At 31.7% G+C, this 15,739-nt stretch overlaps 1 long non-coding RNA gene across 1 annotated transcript; it reads left to right on the top strand.

Moving 5' to 3' along the window:
- The first annotated feature begins 4,673 nt into the window (after positions 1–4,673).
- Positions 4,674–15,483, top strand: LOC143043353 (uncharacterized). Its single transcript, XR_012968333.1, has 3 exons — positions 4,674–4,839; positions 8,902–9,119; positions 14,936–15,483. It is a non-coding gene; the product is annotated as an uncharacterized LOC143043353 (long non-coding RNA).
- Positions 15,484–15,739: the final 256 nt, after the last annotated feature.

Raw genomic sequence — 15,739 nt, 5'->3', positions numbered from 1 at the left:
AACTACGCTTCCACTACGACTATACCACGTTTACACCACGCTGTTCAAGACCATGGTACGATTCTAGCACGCCCTTGCCGCCCTTAACACGCTCTTCTTACGACCTGACTACGTTCATACTACGACCATCATTCTCATTGTCATTTTTACATAAAATATTTTATATACAATGTATCTACAGGTTTTGTTTGTCTGCATGTAGTTCTTGTCCATTTTCTCTAACGGCTCAACTATGCTTTTCGTTTAAAAAAAAATATAAGTAATTTTTGGGTCCTTTTATACCTTGCTGTTCGGTGTGAGCCAAGGCTCCGTGTTGAAGGCCGTACCTTGGCCTAAATTGGTTTATCTTTATAAATTGTTACTTGGATGGAGAGTTGTATCATTGGCACTCATACCACATCTTCCTATATATATTGACACATCTGCATGTGTCATCTCTGCTATCGTTCACTAAAATATCGTCATTTGAGCTTTATGTACCAGCAAAAGGTTGTAATTTAGGTTGGATTGGTCGGTCCGAAATCTCGCTTGATCAGGATTCGTTACTATCAGAGCTCCGTCTGCATCTACATCAACCCATACCACAACGCCCACGTGTTCTAGAAGATTGTGGTGGCATGACCGAGAAATCTATGTATTTATCAGAAATAGAAGGAATGGAATTGTATTGATATGGAACACGATAAATTAGTAAGATCGCGGTATGAACGTATTATAATCGTGGTAAGAACGTACTATAATCGCAGTAAAAGCGTGGTAAGATCGTGTTGCAATCGGATAACTCGTGGTATGGTCGTAGTGAGAACGTGATGAGCGTAGAAATATCTTGATAAGCGTAGTGAGGTCGCAGAATAAGCGCGGTGAGAACGTGGTATAATCGTAGCGGGATCGCTGTAGAAGCGTAATGAGGACGTAGAAGCATCGTGAAAGCATCGGAAATTTACATTTTCATGCCGCTCATACTGCGATCTCACCACGATCTGAATTTATTTTAGATCGCGGTGAGCGTAGTGCGATCGTGGTCTAGTGGGACTGGGGCTTAAGGAATAAGACGTGATGTGCAGTTAGCCAATCAGAATAACGTATTATAATGAAACATACATCTAATGTAATTATTGATTATACAAACAATTTAAAATTTTCACGTTGGCAATGTTAGCATACAAGGTTAAAACATCAAAAGTATGTAAGAATTAATTTAAGAAATAGTCCGAGATTTAAAATAGTCCAAAAGTTCGATAGAATTTATAAGAATTGACAAATGGTTCATTCCACTGCGTGATTGAATAATTTTGACGTTTGTGGTTTAACGTTTTTTTCTATTTTATAATAGAAATATAACATAATGACATTTTATAGAGCAATAACATACTGACGGAATCTTTTAAAGTACAGTCACGTTAAAAGACATATTAACAAAGTGAACATACATTGAACGAATAAATTTGATTTATGATACAATGCAAATACATTGTAAAAAACTAATAATTTGTAACTGAATTTTATTTTTTTTCAGTTTTGATAATGACTTAATTGCTTAATTACAGCACTTACTATAACAAAAAAGGGAAGGAATTTTCCCGCCTTCAACAGAAAATACACATAGATTGGGTCCAGTTTTGATACGCTATCTAAAATCATTTCAATGTTTCAGTGATGTATCTATTTTGATAAACATTTGAATGGTTCATAACGTTCCAACTGCATTATTCAAAATTTGCCAAACGTCATTTTATACTTTACTGATGAATCTTATCATTTGCCTTCTCTACACGTATTTTGACTTTGATTCATCAGTAAAGTATTAGTATACAAAATCGAGACAATGCCAGTTTGGAGAAATTATCAGAAATATGACTATGTTTTATCAAGAGAAGTCCCTTCAATGGAACTTTTGTATAGACCCAACTGTCTACATTACAACGCCCCTCCCATCCCACCCCCCAAACAAACAAAAAACAACCCACAATCTAACCAACAAACAAACTTACAACCTAGTGGTCATGTAGGCAAAGAGCAAGTCTGAAATCATAGCTCTAAAATTGATGCAGACTACAACATTTCATTTTGTACCAAATAATCTTTATCAAAGATAAAAATAAGAGTCCATTACTTTCCATTCTCTGATCATGATGTCGTAACTTTTATTATCCGGACTTGATATTTTATTAATTAATTCACTACCAGGTACAAAAACTGGCAAAAAATATTCATTATGTTCTACGTTTATATTTAGCATATTTGCCAGTATTCCAATATAGGCATCTTCGATTCGAATAACTTTGGAATAAGGTATTGCTTCCCTTAGTGTTTTTATTACCTGCATATTTGTTACTGCTGTTCCTCCAATCAAATACGGAGGCCAAACATCAAACTCATATTCGTTTACTGATATATACCATTTGGAAGAATTTCTGCGATACGGTTTTGCAGAAGTAACTTTAAACCTACCATTTTCATTTCGAATAATGGTATACTTTTAATTGCCAAGTCTAAAAGGTTTTGTTAATTGATCATCCTATCATCATCCACGAAATGTATAAACTTTGCCTGGATGTTACTATCACACAACCAAGCAATTGAGAAGACAGTTTTAAACACGAGGTTATCATATGTATCTTGCATATCGAACTGTAGAATATCATCGTGATGTTTTGATTCAAAATCAATAAATGATTGTAAAGGTTCACTGTATCCGATGATAAATATCGTCAATGTACGCATTCGGGTGTTGCTGCCCCATGTCTCACGAATGGCGGTTCTCTGGCTAAAATTTAACACGGAAGATTTTACAAGGTAGATCATATCAACATATCCGCATAGGCGAGATGCACATTTCCTTTGGAGCGGAATATGTAGAAGTCTATAAGAAGAAGTTAGATTATTCAATGGGTGCACCGATGTTTTCGCAGTTTTTCTAATTTGATCTACAATATCTGTCAAGTTGATGTTGATTTACTGCGATTGTTCAAATTCTCTATAACTCTGTATTTTATTCATATCTTTAATGAAGAATATAATAGACCCCATAATACAAATAAAACAAAATATATGCCTGAAATAGAAATTAGTAGAATCGTTTACCATTTCGCTAAAGTAATTTAGACGGCAAAAATAAAACGAAGAATTAAAACTATTGTATTTTTGGTTGTTAAAATACCTAAATTACGTGGAGACAAAAAAATATGAGTATAACATACAACATTTGAATTATCAATGCATTTTTTATCCATGTAGTAAAGTAAATAAATAGCTCGCACGAGGGAAAGAGGACGGGATTGTAATTACCACAACTAGAACACATCCGTCGTTATCTTTGAAACAGATGATTCTTAGCAGTCAAAATACTCGTGATGGCTTCCATAAAATTTTCGAATGATTTCTACTTTCCCACTCGGAACTTCAATCCTCCATCAAGAAAATCGTGATAGGTTATGCAAGTTCTGGGATATCGTATTAACTAAGAGATATAAGCTATAAATGCATAGACGCTGCTGGAATGTTGCTACGATAAAACCATCTCTTTTGTCGTAAAGTTTTGTTCTCCACGGACCCTCATTGTTAGTTTCTGGATGTTAGTCAAGATATAAGTCATACTTTACTGTATACATGTTGTATCCTTTATTTCAAGTTCGATGGAATAGATGCATTCAACATAGTTATTAACTTTGAATTATTCAGAAAAAGGACATCATCTCAAAAAACTGGGATAATGCTAGCTTCTTTTTAATTTTTTTCTTATAGGATCATGAATGAAGTCAGTCCATATGAATAAAGGATAAAGTTGAAAAGAGGAGCACACGAAGATGTCGATTATCTTCGAAAAAACACGTCCTCTGAACGTAACAAATTTGTTGTCAATTAAGAAATCAAACATCTTCCTAATGCTAGTTTCAGATAATTGTTCGTTTGAATCAGAACAAAGTACGATTTAGTCCTCTAGACAAAATAATTGTGTCTACGTTGGCCATCTTTTTTTAATGAAGCAAATTATGACAAATTCTTTTAATAAGTCTTTCAGTTTTCAACGATAAATACTTGTGTAAAGAGTATTCAAGTGAAATATTTCAATAGTATTGAAGGGAGAAATTTACTGATACAAATATTTGGAATCCGTGCATCGATAAAACACATAAATTGTTAAAATGCGCATCTGATGCTATCCAAATAGTGTAGTAAATATTATCAATAGCTTACAGAAAGAAATTTTATTATATGAATCATATTCAGTTACAAAGATATCTTATATCTGATACCGATATATGATTTTAAATGTTTTATGCCAAACGATCACTCCTGAGAATATATGACATAATTCTTTAGGTAAGCACGGTTGCTTTTGCATTCCGGAATTTAGGTTGCTTTTTTATGTACTCTACTTAAGTCAATGTATCTGAAAAGTGTGATTGGACACAAAAACAGTATCAACTGAACATACTTTCTTAAACAGAGGGATGAATCAGGTGTAGGGAAAAATGAAATAATTTTTACATACAGGTGAAAATAATTTTTATATAATTTTTTAAAACTTTTTATTAACTGCATGATAAAAGACATGAAAGCACTAGTGGCCTCAGGTTTTTGAGGATTGCTGATATTTTGATAGATGTCTGAAATGTAGTAAATCTATAAGTGATATAAAGTAATATTTATGATATTATGATTTTAGACCGTGGATTTGAATCGACAAATTGGCAATCGGAACAAAGCCCGCATGACAAACAGGTTGCTGTATACTCATGCCAAACATATCTACAAGGATATGAATTTGTTGCAGTGATTGATTTTGACGAATTCATTGTGCATGATAAATTTATGTCATACATGACCATGCTGAAGGTATGCAAATAATACTTATCGATATATTGACAATTAAACACAAGTCACACAACCGAAAGCCACATGGTAGATTTGATAACTAATTATATCAATTTTAAATCCTAGAATAACATATATTTCGAAGCAATTGGCTTTAAATGTCATTTGTTAAAAGAAAGTACACACTCTAGCTGTTTAGAGAAAAATACATAAAACAACCTGATTACTCCCACCCCTAAAGAAACAGATAATCTACATATCTACCAAATGAATAGATATTTTTTTACTAGATTCCATACAGTTGAAGTTTAATGTTGCACGTTCGAGGCGCCTTTCAGGATGTACATTCACCGAGAAGAGACTTAATTAAAATAACTAAATCAATCTAAGATAATTTATTCACGGACATATTTTGTTAGAATGAAGTAATATGTGAAACAATACTTGAACAGAACATGTGTTGAATAAAATGGCTCTTATTTTTTGCTACTGATAAATTTTTTTTCATGTTTAGTTAGAAAACACATGTTTTTAAGCGCTCAACAATGGTAGGTGGTGCAACAGCATAACATTAGAACATACTGTAAAACCCATTCGTAGCTTAATCCAAAAGATCAATTTGAGGCAAAAATTAAATTCAGTTGTAAATGTCTAGACTCCATAAATCGATTAGCACAAAGCAACGGTATAAGCTTACTTTCAGCTCATAAAAACTAGTTCAAATCCAATAACAAATAATACATACACCAATGTTCTCCCTGACTTAAGTATCAATCAGTACATATCCAACGGATGTAGCTTTAAAAATGTTATAAACGCAAGACTTTGTGTTAAGCAAAAAATAAGTAATAGTTTGTTTATAGGGATCGTGTTCACATTTACGGTTTCATAAACAACCTCATCGTAACAATTTTGAGTTGAAATCACGTGTTTTGATAAGAACTTTTCAGGTAGAGCTTAACGTTTTAACCACCTCTTTGTATTTATGAGATAATTTGGTAAAGTTTAATTTTTTTTGTTATAATGAAATTCCTACCTTAAACTATTCCAGTAATCAAACATAAATTACGTACATTAGAACAAAACAGTTCTGAAATAAACAATCCATAAGAATTGAACGGACAATCAAAAGCACGTAATTCATCCAACCATCCTTAGATGTTGACACTACAAAACAAGCTATTTTCATTATTTTCGCATGCTTTATAACAAACATTATTACGAAGTTCTGTTATGAAAGTGAGAGAATTAGTTAAAAGCACAGAAAGAGAAATCGTAGAGCACTATCAAGACGCTGAGATGAAACGAAAAGTGAAGGTTGTTTTGTAGTTTACGAAGTCAGTACATAGTAAGGGCTGTCAAACTTTCAGAGGGGGCTTAGAGCTGAACAGTAGCAGTAACATAATTATTTATCATTTGACTTGATGTGGAGCGCACGGCTTTGAAGTAGATGAATGTATAATTCATTTTAAGGACTACTATGTAGTTTTAATGTTATACCACTTCCACTTTGTCAGTCCTTGAATTTTGTTTTAGTCCTAGAAATCTGCTTATTACTACTCTTTTTTTTAAATTTCTAATTTATTTTAATAAAATTAAGACATTTATTTGAATAGGAAAAAAGCATCTTTGGTTACCTGACGACACTCTTTCGAATTAATTTTAGACGGTGGACAATATTTTGGTCCTATTTTAGAAATTATTTAACCTATCGGTCTTAAACAAGGGTATGTTACGATCATTAAAATGTAGTGTATAAGCTTATAATAAGTGCGAACTAGCGAATAGAAAAAAGTAGTAACTAGATGGGTGTTATTCCCTCAAATTCCTATTCATAGGTTTTATAACTTATTGAGAGAAAAAAAGCATAATTTTAGATCTTATGAAACAACTGACCTTCATCGTGTTATTTGCGCACCTTTATCATGTATTTATTATAAAGGTCTCGATGTACAAGAACATATAATGACCCCCATGTGACATATTCAATGTTATGAAAAGGTCAATTTCCATATAAGCGGGAGGTTTGGCTAGTCATAAAACCATGTTACACCAATATTTGTTCTGTCTTTAAATGTCATGAAGCAATACAAGAATATGGCAATTGTTATTAAGCCATTGTTATATCATAGTTCGTTTCTGTGTGTGTTCCATTTTAGTGTCGTGTTTCTGTTGAGTCGTAGTTGTCCTCTTATATTTGATATGTTTCCCTCAGTTTAAGTTTGTAACCCGGATTTGTTTTGTTTTTTCTCAATCGATTTATGAATTTAGAACAGCGGTATACTACTGTTGCCTTTTTTAGATAGTATGTTGCCTAGTATGTTGACGTTTACCTTTGTATAGCAGTTGAGTGTTTGTGTTGTTCCGTTGTTTTCCTCTTATACTAGTAGTTGATGTGTTAAGTTCGGTTTTTGTGTGTGCCACGGATTTGTGTTCGCTCAATCGATTTATGTTATTGACCAGTGATATACAACTGTTGTCTTTATTTCAAACAAATAATTGAAATCGAGCCTTTTAGAGTGTATTTTTCTATGTTTGTTTCGCAATGTTTATATCTGCAATATTAAGAAACCTGTCATAAAATGTCAGTAGGTGTTGTTTCATCAATGTTCCACATTTAATTGCTTCTCTGATAATGCGAACTCCAGAAAAAAATCCGGATTTATTACTTTTCAATAGTCTAAAACTATATTATCTTATTTTGACATTTAATAGCTTGATCATCAATAAAAAAGTCATTAGTATTTGATAGTCCATGAAACTTCTTTGTACAGTACAAAAAGGATTGTAACATGACCTTCGATGTGTGTATTAAAAGTCCCGTTGTCCTTGCTTTATATTTACAGAAATGCCGACTTTTTTTGGCACGTTATGTTGACATATCATTCAACTACTTCAAAAACATGTCCGAATAGCGATTCTGAAAATAATAATGCTATTTGTATATGCATATTGAAATATAAATGTGGGTATATGTCGACCGAGGGCTTGAATTTTATAACACTAAGATAGGAGATATGTATTGTTTTAGAAATAAATTGCTCTGTTTATATAACATCAAGTATGTACATCACATTATATATTGAAAGCAAAAAGCACTGTTACACTCTACATTGCGAATGAATTGTCTCAATATTATCTATTGTCATGAGAACACAGTTATTTCGTAGTGCATTTCTTTTAGAAAATGCATTCAAATTAAAAAAAGACGTAACAAAATTTGACCTTTCTCAACTGGACCAAATCACTACTTAACATAAAGATTCAGCACCCACATTTTTTTAACATGCAATTTCATCCCCGTACTTAATAATTCATTAAATATAAAAAAATTAATCGGGAAAGTGTATAAAAAAGATGCAAGTTATACACTGTTCACACAAGGGACTATATTCGTAGACAACGAAAATCAAAGGACGATAACTGTGTCCTTGGACCTATTCACATAAACGTTATTATCTATATTAATGATTTGTAATTGTTCATTAAGACTATGCATGTATTGACGATCAATATAATAAATTCAAAGGACCTGCTGAAAATGGAAAATTCAAAGTTTTTTTAAAGTTTTTTGTCATCGTTCCATTGTCCCGTGTCCATTGTGTTGATAAGTCGCCATTACCGAGTGATGTCACATGTTATCTTTTCTCGAAAAACATCACCCTTACCAATTTGGAAAATAATGGTTTGAATTGTTTTATGCTCCCATGAAATAACGACTATTAAAAAACAATAAAACAACTGATGATCTATTATTTCTATTTTCTATATAAATCACTAAAACGTATGCGTCGACACATCTGATACGACTAGAAACATTTTAAATACCAACCTCTTCAAATACAGATTTTTCAAAGTAGGCTGCCGCAAAAAGAAAGAAATTTGAAATAGAAGCATGAATAAATGGATTAGATATATTGTTATGTTACATATAGTTTGATTAAGCCTTAGAATTATTCTGTCAATTATTCTGAAAAGGTCCATATAGTTAATAAACGTAGTTGACTCATGAAAAGTCAATAACCTATAGATATTTACAATGTCTTGTTTAGAAGTGTTTTTTTTACATTATCTTTCTTTCAGTCAGAATTATTACCATCGTATCAACAGGCCGCTGCATTTACGCTCAATGTTTCTTTCTTTATAACGGATTGGGGAGTGTCAGGAGTAGAACCGTTATTAACAAGTAAATACATACAAGGGACGACTCCACGGTTTGAGCGCTATAAAAATATATATATTCCTAAAAGAACACAAAGCATAAACACTCATGAAATCCAGCCTAAAAAGGGATATAAACGGTACGTATCTTTCTTTTAAGATTTTACTAAAGTTTTGGTTCTTGATTTTAATAATATTGAAAGTCAATTGAATACACCAATGTCTATAAATCTTATAGGCTAGGATCTATCAATAATACACTGCAAGGTGTGAAAATGTATCTTATAAACATAACTTTAAGTATGTGAGAAAGTTCAAATATTTTTTAACTGGCATAAGTAATATTTTTAACTGGCATTAGATATATTTTTTATCTTATTGTTCAAAATAATCTAAAGTTTAGTATTGTGTATCGACTGCAAAGTATTGAACACAAACCAGCTCAAATATTTTATAAATTTCAATCATTACTAGTCAGAAGGTCACATAAATCATTTGTACAATTGTATACTGACAAAACAAAAACCAAATGATTTGCAATCCTTCGATTCAGGGGAGATAATATGTTTGGGTTTTGTTTCTATTGAGTGTTGAAATAAGGGTTAATGACATAATTTTGTTGGGTTTTCCTCTTATCCATTTTCTTTGTAAACAGGTCATCAACAATTATTTTTTTGGTTGTTAAAAAAAAAAATAACACATATTATCATATACTTAGACGACATAAAATATGATTTTTACTGTATGCTAATAGCATTAAATCAACGTATATTCCATATTTTTCGAATCGGTTCTTAGCGGGCTGATATGAAAATTTTATCATATGCTTCGACTGTTATCACATGCCTTTCCGTAATGTTATCGCATGGCATTCCGGTGATACTCGGCGAATTCCGGAAAATACACCTCAATGCTACGTTTTCAGTGAAAAACATTACAAAGAAGTGTAAAAACAGTTATTTGGATACTGGAAAGTATATTGTGTAAAATAATGAAAAAAAAAAAAAAAAAAAAAATATTAAATAAATGCATTTTTTAACCGTTTCAAACATAATTTAGAAGTTCCTTTAAAAAAATTGACTTTTCCAAACAGTGTTCATTATATATATTGTTGATGTTTATTTTTTTTGTCGATTCGTTCATATTAAAATGTTTTCTTCTCTGTTGAGGCATATGATAGAAAGATTTCATATCGAATGTACTAAATTTGGGGTTCAACGTCAGTGAACGTTCACTCTTTGAACTTCTATTTGGGATCCACGTACTAAAAGGATCAATATATGCATCTGTTATTTTTCTCCATTGTTGAAGCATATGATAAAAAGATCATAACATGTCATCTTTCATATCGCATGTATTATCAGCCCTCGGTCAATATCAGCCCTCGGTCAATATCAGCCCTCGAGCCATGCGGCTCTTGGGCTGATATTGAACCTAGGGCTGATAATACATGCGATATGAAAAATGCCATGTAATAATTTGATATTATTCTTACTTTTTTATTTATGAAAATTTTTATGTTTGCACAGTATTTACCAAGGTTTGTTTTTGCATGAATATAGATTAATATAAACTTGTTTATTCAGGTACAATATAACAGCTTTCTGTTTCCATAGACAATTATATGATTCAAAGTGTAATCAGAGGAATGAAATATATAATTTTTACTGTATATCTATATATATCTAAACTATGTAAATGACTAAGGATACATTAAAAAAACCTCCCAAGATTGAATTCTAAAAGAAACGGAGAGAGGCATTCGAATACTTATACATATTTACCGACTGCAACACACGCATTTTACTGAAATTAATCTGGTTTTATCATAATTTATAAGAAGTGAAAAATAGTCTTCAATCGCTCTGAAATTCAGCTTAACCCAAGTTTATATATAAGAGACTTATAAGTTGCCAGTTTTTCACATACTGTCTTGGTTTATCCCCAATGTGGTATACAAGTGATTATTCCCCTTTTTGAAATACTGATATTTCACCCATATAATACCCAAAGTTGATTGACTGTAAAATAAATATGCCTAAATCTATGAAAAAACATCTTAATTTTCATTTCTTTTAACTTCTATTAATTCTGAATAAGAAATTTTCACCTAAATGGTATTCCTTCATTTGTTAGATTTAGAGCATCTAAATATGAAACTTCCTTATTGAGATCTACGTTTTTCTAGTGTATCGTTTTTTTATACAAATCTTTATAAAAGTGTTTGGCTTCTATAAAAATCTGTAAATATTTGTTTTCTACAAAGACTGTAATTTTTTACTAGTCGTGGGATTGTTTTATTGAAACAATTCTTGGTTTCTAAATTGAGGAAATATTAAGATGATCTTTCATTTTCTGCTACCCATTGCAATATTGAATACATATAATATCAACACGCATTATTCTGGTCTTTAGTGAGAGAAAACGGCTCACTATTCTCCAAGTAGGTCAAAACATATGCATTATATTTCAAATAAAAAAGTTAAACCTTAAATATGAACAAGAGTGTTCCTTGATTCTCACTCAAAAGTATAATTGCAAAATTATTCATGTATTACTTTTTATTTTAAAAGATTCCAAAACGTCAGTAGTTTCAATACAGAATGATGTATCAAATAAGGCAATAAACAAACACGTGTTTGGTGTGGAAGGGTCAAAACAATAGAACATATACTCCTGACTTTTCCGTATACATCAACATTTCGGATAGACAATAACTTCTGCATATTTGAAAAGATAGAAATAAAACTAACCTTTGAATAGGTTTGGTTTTATTTGGTATCCTAACACAAGCAGATAAAAATCACATACGATAATTTACAATTCTGTAAAACTTTAATTAAATATATAGAATAAAATTAAGAATGTAAATTAGGAATATGTCAAAGAAATAACAACCAGAACAAAGAGCAGAAAACCGCCGAAGGCCACCAATGGGTGTTCAACGGGTGTCTTCCCATTTATCCAACTTTTTAATATACGGTATTATCATTTAGCCAACTTTTTATTTTTGTTAATTATTGGGTTGTTTGTTTAGTAACAATAAGGTGTATTTCTAAAATTTGACAGTAAATTTGTTCCTGTATGTTTTTATATTATTTAAAATATATATATATATATATATATATATAATAGGCGATAGAAAACTTGTTACATTTTATTTTTAAATAAAATTTAGTATATTTCAAATAATAAATAAATGTTTCATCATTTATACAGAAGAAACCCACAAATCAGCAACATTTTTATATTAACATTTTATGAAAGTAACAAGTGTGGACACATTTCAGTTTGGATACTAATAGAACGTTTGGGTGTTTGAAAGTGTTTTCTTACAAAAAGCTTTTAATATCAAATCTACATAATGGCCAACGTACTGTGATTGCTTCCCGTATCATATGTACACTCCTGTAAATAAATTTTGTGCATGTGCTTAAAAATAGAGGACCATTGTTCGTGTTCAGCATATTTGCTAATCAATACAAAAATCTAAACATTGTTCACAAGCCAAGCCCATATCTTCAAGTGTTAAATTAAAACTATGTAACAGTATTCAGCAATCTTTCCAAAACATGTGAATGAATGAATGAATGAACTCTATTCTTATAAAACTACATTTCATAGTTAGCTCATGTTGTAGTATATACAGCCATTCAATCCAAAATTCCATTATTGCACAAATGGCAAACCACAAGTAAGAGTACAACTAATTCCTCGTGCCAGAGGTCACTACCTAGTAGTTTCAGGCTACAGATATTGTGTTAAGACCAGAAAACAGGGCAGAGATGCAGAACTTGTATGCTTGAAATGGACTGCCCTGGCACCGTAAACACCACAGATAATGTAGTTACCAGATTTCCAAGAGACCATAACCACCCACCATCACATGCAGATATCAAAGCCAAGCTATTCTTGTCACACTTATCAGAGAAAGCACGCTCCTGCCTAGACCCACTACCAACACTCTATGACAGTGAAATAATACAGTTATTTCAAATGATTTTACATTACATCAACTAAATGTCAGTTGCACATTTTAACATGCTATGCTAAATAATACTACAGAAAATTTGTGTACTAGAAGAAAATAACCCGTATCATGTCAATAACTGGTTTTTGAATGATTGTTTAAAGGTTTGGTTAGCTTTTGAGGTGAGCAAATAATTGAAACAAACCAATATGATAGCACTAACATGTTATTTAACAGAAAACTTGTGAATAGAAACAACAACCTGCTGTTTCCTTTATTGTCATAACAACAAGAATAATCAACATATACACCATATATTATATCAATAAAAAATGTAATATTTATCCTTGTCTCGCAAACATATTATGTTATCATGTATCAAACTATTTCAGCTATGTTTATTTAATATATTGTATATTTTTTGCCCATATATTATATATTACATTTTGCATAAAATATATTTAACCAACTATTATTTTCATGTGCAAATACCATTTTTTATTTCAGGTGTGACAGTCATAGTATAATTTCATTTACAATGCACACACTTATCATACAACATTGTCATATACCATTCGAAACTGTTTAAACGGTTGTCAAATATTCTTAGCATGGATGCAGTATAAGTCAAATTCAATCAAAACTTCAATATCTTAACTTCCAAGGTGTCAGCAATATTACATATTGTTTCTGTCAAATAATAAGATGATCGATGAAATAAGAAAGCTTTTAGAATCGAAGTTTACTGTATCTAAAATAACGTACTTGAAGATAAAATCGTGTCCTTTTCAGAAATCACAAGTACGGCAATTTTGAGTGTTTCGTGTTTCCTTGATTTTTTATGCCCCATTTATGGGGATTATGTTTACTGGTCTGTACGTCCGTCGTTGGTCCGTTCGTCCGTCTGTCCTGCTTCAGGTTAAACTTTTTGGTCGAGGTAGTTTTGATGAAGTTGAAGTCCAATAAACTTGAAACTTAGTACACATGTTCCCGATGATATGATCTTTCTAATTTTAATGCCAAATTAGAAATTTTATCCCATTTTCACGGTCCACTGAACATAGAAAATGATAGTGCGGATGGGGCATCCGTGTACTTGGAACACATTCTTGTTGCTCTTTTTTGGTTTAATCTTTTTGGGGGTTTACCTACGTTTGTTTTTGCGTATTCTGATTCATCAAATATCAAATGCAAAACAAGAAAAGAAACCACTATAGCAAGCAAATACTGATTCTTACAAGATCGAAAGATCTGTTAGTGTATATACACTTAAATTTACCTTATGCCATAGTTTCCAACAGCTCATTTCACAAACCTGTGAACATTAGCGCATGGGATACATACAATTTATCAATGTTATCATCATTCAGACATTTTTAACAGCAACATATTTTTATTATTTCTGTTTGAGGAAAATATGCTTTCAACATTTATTCGAATTAATTTCTCTATTCGTATGAGACAGATTGCATAGAGATGTTGCCTAATAAGTATCATTTGCTCTGCTATTACTAGTAATATATACGGTTTTCAATTAAGACAATTTTTTAGAATTCCAATTCAATGGATGTTATTTTACATTTATAAAAGGAGTTCCTATGGGAAATTGCATTGTCAATATTTACAGAAATGCAACCTTAATCCGTATAGTGAAATAGTTATCAAAGGCACATTAACCAGGTTTATAATTGGATACGCCAGACGCACGTTTCGTATACATAAGACTCACTAGTGACGCTCAGATAAAAAAGTAAGACAGCCACAGTTAATCACACTTTATACTGATTCTAGAAAGTGTATTTTATTTGGCAAAATATAACTAATGTTACAATGGTATACAAAATGAAAACAAGACTATAAAAACACCATGCGTCCAAATAATACTTCTGGATCTGTCATTTAGGCTTAACGTTTAGATTATGAAATGAAGCTGCAGAAAAGACAGTATATACATCATTATTCATTATTCAACTATTTCCTTTTCAGAATTCTAGTAAGAACTCACAATGTTGTTCTATAAAAGTGGAGTAAAACACCAACAATCAATCAATCAATAAAACACGAGAAAAAGAAAAATGGTTATCACTTGAACAAAATATCCACAAAGACGTCTGTCTGGTATCCTGAATGTACCTCCTAAATAAAATATTTTCAAAACAAAGGATAAATAAGATACCAAAACTTGTGTTCTATTGTTTAAGACTGCAATATTTTTCCTGATTTTAAAAATCATGTATAGTTTTTATTTCAATCGCTATAAAACCTGGTTCAATCCATCATTTTCTACATATGGAAATTCCTGTACCAAGTCAGGAATATGACAGTTGTTATCCATTCGTTTGATGTGTTTGAGCTTCTGATTATGCCATTTGATTATGACTTATATCTAGAAATTGACTATGAGTGTCGGTTGAAAAAAAAAACTTTACGACAAAAGAGATGCTTTCAGCTTCCCAATTGTTACCTTCTCATTTTGAAAACCAAGAGATCCAAATGGTGAAGTTGTAATCATCAATTCGTTAATATTACGGACGCCATCACGAGTTGGTTGAACGTTGTGGAATATTCGTTATACTCATGATATCGGATATGTTCCTTATGTCGTACCCACAATCCCCTTCCCTTTTTACGAATTTCACCTACCGAATTAGACTATTTACCGGCTTGATAACAACATGAGCAACACGACGGGTGCCACATTTGGAGCAGGATCTGCTTCCCCTTCCGTAGCATCTGAAATCATCCCTAGTTTTTGGTGGGGTCCGTGTTGTTTTTCTACCCCTATTTGTG

This window comes from Mytilus galloprovincialis, chromosome 1 (genome assembly GCF_965363235.1).
Source record: "Mytilus galloprovincialis chromosome 1, xbMytGall1.hap1.1, whole genome shotgun sequence".
NCBI classification, from domain to species: domain Eukaryota; kingdom Metazoa; phylum Mollusca; class Bivalvia; order Mytilida; family Mytilidae; genus Mytilus; species Mytilus galloprovincialis.
This window is presented reverse-complemented; position numbering and strand designations above follow the sequence as displayed.